Genomic DNA, 6,906 nt, shown 5'->3' with positions numbered 1-6,906 from the left:
CAATCAATCAATCAATCTAACAATTAAACTTCTGGAACAGGGGTATGTTGCTACAAGATTAAAGTTCTTCAGAAGTTTTATGGTTATCATCACGAACTGGTAAATAGTAACGGTTGTTGCTTTGTATGTTTTATTTTGGTTATTTTATGTTCTTTGTTGTGTTTGTCTGTTTTCCATGTCTGGTCTTTGTCCCTGGATTTCATTCTTTTGATTTCCGCTACAATCTTGGTTCCCTTGATTCTTTATATGTATTATCTACTTTTAAATTTAAGGGTCTCAACCATTTTGTCCCCGGTCCGGGTGTTAAAAGAATAGGCCTGCAGCAGCGCTAGGATTGTCGTAAAAGGCAACTAAATAGTGCTCAGAACCCTAGCCGGGGGCTAGGGCGCTTTGCCCACAGAGCAACTGGGATGTGTGCCCCAGGTGGTGGAATGGGGTACCCTGGCGTGTTACATGCTGGAGTTGTCAGGCTATAATACGGAAAACCTGACCGCAAATCATAGTGGTGCACCGTGTTGGGAAAGATGTCACGTTCCTCGCACGTTAAAGAACCCTGCTGTGGTATTCGATAGGAGTAGGAACCTTTGTGCTCCGCCACAGGAGGCTAAAATGCCCGACCTTACCCATCCCTCCAATTTGCTAGTGGCAATCAAAATTTGTCGACCCTACTGTCCTTATGTTCCATCCCGTTTTTCATTTCATCATCATTTCATGTTCATTGTATCATCTGTTTCATGTTCATCGTCTGAATATAGCTAAAATATTGCTGCTCGGACGTTAAACCCCAACAATCAATCAATCAATCTAACAATTAAACTTCTGGAACAGGGGTATGTTGCTACAAGATTAAAGTTCTTCAGAAGTTTTATGGTTATCATCACGAACTGGTAAATAGTAACGGTTGTTGCTTTGTATGTTTTATTTTGGTTATTTTATGTTCTTTGTTGTGTTTGTCTGTTTTCCATGTCTGGTCTTTGTCCCTGGATTTCATTCTTTTGATTTCCGCTACAATCTTGGTTCCCTTGATTCTTTATATGTATTATCTACTTTTAAATTTAAGGGTCTCAATCATTTTGTCCCCGGTCCGGGTGTTAAAAGAATAGGCCTGCAGCAGCGCTAGGCTTGTCGTAAAAGGCAACTAAATAGTGCTCAGAACCCTAGCCGGGGGCTAGGGCGCTTTGCCCACAGAGCAACTGGGATGTGTGCCCCAGGTGATGGAATGGGATACCCCTGGCATGTTACATGTTGGGGTTGTCAGACTATAATACGGAAAACCTGACCGCAAATCATGGTGCACCGTGTTGGGAAAAATGTCACGTTCCTCGCACGTTAAAGAACCCTGCTGTGGTATTCGATAGGAGTAGGAACCTTTGTGCTCCGCCACAGGAGGCTAAATTGCCCGACCTTACCCATCCCTCCAATTTGCTAGTGGCAATCAAAATTTGTCGACCCTACTGTCCTTGTGTTCCATCCCGTTTTTCATTTCATCATCATTTCATGTTCATTGTATCATCCGTTTCATGTTCATCGTCTGAATATAGCTAAAATATTGCTGCTCGGACGTTAAACCCCAACAATCAATCAATCAATCTAACAATTAAACTTCTGGAACAGGGGTATGTTGCTACAAGATTAAAGTTCTTCAGAAGTTTTATGGTTATCATCACGAACTGGGAAATAGTAACGGTTGTTGCTTTGTATGTTTTATTTTGGTTATTTTATGTTCTTTGTTGTGTTTGTCTGTTTTCCATGTCTGGTCTTTGTCCCTGGATTTCATTCTTTTGATTTCCGCTACAATCTTGGTTCCCTTGATTCTTTATATGTATTATCTACTTTTAAATTTAAGGGTCTCAATCATTTTGTCCCCGGTCCGGGTGTTAAAAGAATAGGCCTGCAGCAGCGCTAGGCTTGTCGTAAAAGGCAACTAAATAGTGCTCAGAACCCTAGCCGGGGGCTAGGGCGCTTTGCCCACAGAGCAACTGGGATGTGTGCCCCAGGTGGTGGAATGGGGTACCCTGGCGTGTTACATGCTGGAGTTGTCAGGCTATAATACGGAAAACCTGACCGCAAATCATAGTGGTGCACCGTGTTGGGAAAGATGTCACGTTCCTCGCACGTTAAAGAACCCTGCTGTGGTATTCGATAGGAGTAGGAACCTTTGTGCTCCGCCACAGGAGGCTAAAATGCCCGACCTTACCCATCCCTCCAATTTGCTAGTGGCAATCAAAATTTGTCGACCCTACTGTCCTTATGTTCCATCCCGTTTTTCATTTCATCATCATTTCATGTTCATTGTATCATCTGTTTTATGTTCATCGTCTGAATATAGCTAAAATATTGCTGCTCGGACGTTAAACCCCAACAATCAATCAATCAATCTAACAATTAAACTTCTGGAACAGGGGTATGTTGCTACAAGATTAAAGTTCTTCAGAAGTTTTATGGTTATCATCACGAACTGGTAAATAGTAACGGTTGTTGCTTTGTATGTTTTATTTTGGTTATTTTATGTTCTTTGTTGTGTTTGTCTGTTTTCCATGTCTGGTCTTTGTCCCTGGATTTCATTCTTTTGATTTCCGCTACAATCTTGGTTCCCTTGATTCTTTATATGTATTATCTACTTTTAAATTTAAGGGTCTCAATCATTTTGTCCCCGGTCCGGGTGTTAAAAGAATAGGCCTGCAGCAGCGCTAGGCTTGTCGTAAAAGGCAACTAAATAGTGCTCAGAACCCTAGCCGGGGGCTAGGGCGCTTTGCCCACAGAGCAACTGGGATGTGTGCCCCAGGTGATGGAATGGGATACCCCTGGCATGTTACATGTTGGGGTTGTCAGACTATAATACGGAAAACCTGACCGCAAATCATAGTGGTGCACCGTGTTGGGAAAAATGTCACGTTCCTCGCACGTTAAAGAACCCTGCTGTGGTATTCGATAGGAGTAGGAACCTTTGTGCTCCGCCACAGGAGGCTAAATTGCCCGACCTTACCCATCCCTCCAATTTGCTAGTGGCAATCAAAATTTGTCGACCCTACTGTCCTTGTGTTCCATCCCGTTTTTCATTTCATCATCATTTCATGTTCATTGTATCATCCGTTTCATGTTCATCGTCTGAATATAGCTAAAATATTGCTGCTCGGACGTTAAACCCCAACAATCAATCAATCAATCTAACAATTAAACTTCTGGAACAGGGGTATGTTGCTACAAGATTAAAGTTCTTCAGAAGTTTTATGGTTATCATCACGAACTGGGAAATAGTAACGGTTGTTGCTTTGTATGTTTTATTTTGGTTATTTTATGTTCTTTGTTGTGTTTGTCTGTTTTCCATGTCTGGTCTTTGTCCCTGGATTTCATTCTTTTGATTTCCGCTACAATCTTGGTTCCCTTGATTCTTTATATGTATTATCTACTTTTAAATTTAAGGGTCTCAATCATTTTGTCCCCGGTCCGGGTGTTAAAAGAATAGGCCTGCAGCAGCGCTAGGCTTGTCGTAAAAGGCAACTAAATAGTGCTCAGAACCCTAGCCGGGGGCTAGGGCGCTTTGCCCACAGAGCAACTGGGATGTGTGCCCCAGGTGGTGGAATGGGGTACCCTGGCGTGTTACATGCTGGAGTTGTCAGGCTATAATACGGAAAACCTGACCGCAAATCATAGTGGTGCACCGTGTTGGGAAAGATGTCACGTTCCTCGCACGTTAAAGAACCCTGCTGTGGTATTCGATAGGAGTAGGAACCTTTGTGCTCCGCCACAGGAGGCTAAAATGCCCGACCTTACCCATCCCTCCAATTTGCTAGTGGCAATCAAAATTTGTCGACCCTACTGTCCTTATGTTCCATCCCGTTTTTCATTTCATCATCATTTCATGTTCATTGTATCATCTGTTTTATGTTCATCGTCTGAATATAGCTAAAATATTGCTGCTCGGACGTTAAACCCCAACAATCAATCAATCAATCTAACAATTAAACTTCTGGAACAGGGGTATGTTGCTACAAGATTAAAGTTCTTCAGAAGTTTTATGGTTATCATCACGAACTGGGAAATAGTAACGGTTGTTGCTTTGTATGTTTTATTTTGGTTATTTTATGTTCTTTGTTGTGTTTGTCTGTTTTCCATGTCTGGTCTTTGTCCCTGGATTTCATTCTTTTGATTTCCGCTACAATCTTGGTTCCCTTGATTCTTTATATGTATTATCTACTTTTAAATTTAAGGGTCTCAATCATTTTGTCCCCGGTCCGGGTGTTAAAAGAATAGGCCTGCAGCAGCGCTAGGCTTGTCGTAAAAGGCAACTAAATAGTGCTCAGAACCCTAGCCGGGGGCTAGGGCGCTTTGCCCACAGAGCAACTGGGATGTGTGCCCCAGGTGATGGAATGGGATACCCCTGGCATGTTACATGTTGGGGTTGTCAGACTATAATACGGAAAACCTGACCGCAAATCATAGTGGTGCACCGTGTTGGGAAAAATGTCACGTTCCTCGCACGTTAAAGAACCCTGCTGTGGTATTCGATAGGAGTAGGAACCTTTGTGCTCCGCCACAGGAGGCTAAATTGCCCGACCTTACCCATCCCTCCAATTTGCTAGTGGCAATCAAAATTTGTCGACCCTACTGTCCTTGTGTTCCATCCCGTTTTTCATTTCATCATCATTTCATGTTCATTGTATCATCCGTTTCATGTTCATCGTCTGAATATAGCTAAAATATTGCTGCTCGGACGTTAAACCCCAACAATCAATCAATCAATCTAACAATTAAACTTCTGGAACAGGGGTATGTTGCTACAAGATTAAAGTTCTTCAGAAGTTTTATGGTTATCATCACGAACTGGGAAATAGTAACGGTTGTTGCTTTGTATGTTTTATTTTGGTTATTTTATGTTCTTTGTTGTGTTTGTCTGTTTTCCATGTCTGGTCTTTGTCCCTGGATTTCATTCTTTTGATTTCCGCTACAATCTTGGTTCCCTTGATTCTTTATATGTATTATCTACTTTTAAATTTAAGGGTCTCAATCATTTTGTCCCCGGTCCGGGTGTTAAAAGAATAGGCCTGCAGCAGCGCTAGGCTTGTCGTAAAAGGCAACTAAATAGTGCTCAGAACCCTAGCCGGGGGCTAGGGCGCTTTGCCCACAGAGCAACTGGGATGTGTGCCCCAGGTGGTGGAATGGGGTACCCTGGCGTGTTACATGCTGGAGTTGTCAGGCTATAATACGGAAAACCTGACCGCAAATCATAGTGGTGCACCGTGTTGGGAAAGATGTCACGTTCCTCGCACGTTAAAGAACCCTGCTGTGGTATTCGATAGGAGTAGGAACCTTTGTGCTCCGCCACAGGAGGCTAAATTGCCCGACCTTACCCATCCCTCCAATTTGCTAGTGGCAATCAAAATTTGTCGACCCTACTGTCCTTGTGTTCCATCCCGTTTTTCATTTCATCATCATTTCATGTTCATTGTATCATCCGTTTCATGTTCATCGTCTGAATATAGCTAAAATATTGCTGCTCGGACGTTAAACCCCAACAATCAATCAATCAATCTAACAATTAAACTTCTGGAACAGGGGTATGTTGCTACAAGATTAAAGTTCTTCAGAAGTTTTATGGTTATCATCACGAACTGGTAAATAGTAACGGTTGTTGCTTTGTATGTTTTATTTTGGTTATTTTATGTTCTTTGTTGTGTTTGTCTGTTTTCCATGTCTGGTCTTTGTCCCTGGATTTCATTCTTTTGATTTCCGCTACAATCTTGGTTCCCTTGATTCTTTATATGTATTATCTACTTTTAAATTTAAGGGTCTCAATCATTTTGTCCCCGGTCCGGGTGTTAAAAGAATAGGCCTGCAGCAGCGCTAGGCTTGTCGTAAAAGGCAACTAAATAGTGCTCAGAACCCTAGCCGGGGGTAGGGCGCTTTGCCCACAGAGCAACTGGGATGTGTGCCCCAGGTGATGGAATGGGATACCCCTGGCATGTTACATGTTGGGGTTGTCAGACTATAATACGGAAAACCTGACCGCAAATCATAGTGGTGCACCGTGTTGGGAAAAATGTCACGTTCCTCGCACGTTAAAGAACCCTGCTGTGGTATTCGATAGGAGTAGGAACCTTTGTGCTCCGCCACAGGAGGCTAAATTGCCCGACCTTACCCATCCCTCCAATTTGCTAGTGGCAATCAAAATTTGTCGACCCTACTGTCCTTGTGTTCCATCCCGTTTTTCATTTCATCATCATTTCATGTTCATTGTATCATCCGTTTCATGTTCATCGTCTGAATATAGCTAAAATATTGCTGCTCGGACGTTAAACCCCAACAATCAATCAATCAATCTAACAATTAAACTTCTGGAACAGGGGTATGTTGCTACAAGATTAAAGTTCTTCAGAAGTTTTATGGTTATCATCACGAACTGGGAAATAGTAACGGTTGTTGCTTTGTATGTTTTATTTTGGTTATTTTATGTTCTTTGTTGTGTTTGTCTGTTTTCCATGTCTGGTCTTTCTCCCTGGATTTCATTCTTTTGATTTCCGCTACAATCTTGGTTCCCTTGATTCTTTATATGTATTATCTACTTTTAAATTTAAGGGTCTCAATCATTTTGTCCCCGGTCCGGGTGTTAAAAGAATAGGCCTGCAGCAGCGCTAGGCTTGTCGTAAAAGGCAACTAAATAGTGCTCAGAACCCTAGCCGGGGGCTAGGGCGCTTTGCCCACAGAGCAACTGGGATGTGTGCCCCAGGTGGTGGAATGGGGTACCCTGGCGTGTTACATGCTGGAGTTGTCAGGCTATAATACGGAAAACCTGACCGCAAATCATAGTGGTGCACCGTGTTGGGAAAGATGTCACGTTCCTCGCACGTTAAAGAACCCTGCTGTGGTATTCGATAGGAGTAGGAACCTTTGTGCTCCGCCACAGGA

The sequence above is a fragment of the Perna viridis genome, chromosome 2 (assembly GCF_037379345.1).
Source record: "Perna viridis isolate PV_CMFRI_1.1 ecotype Kerala chromosome 2, ASM3737934v1, whole genome shotgun sequence".
Classification (NCBI taxonomy): Eukaryota; Metazoa; Mollusca; class Bivalvia; order Mytilida; family Mytilidae; genus Perna; species Perna viridis.
This window is presented reverse-complemented; position numbering follows the sequence as displayed.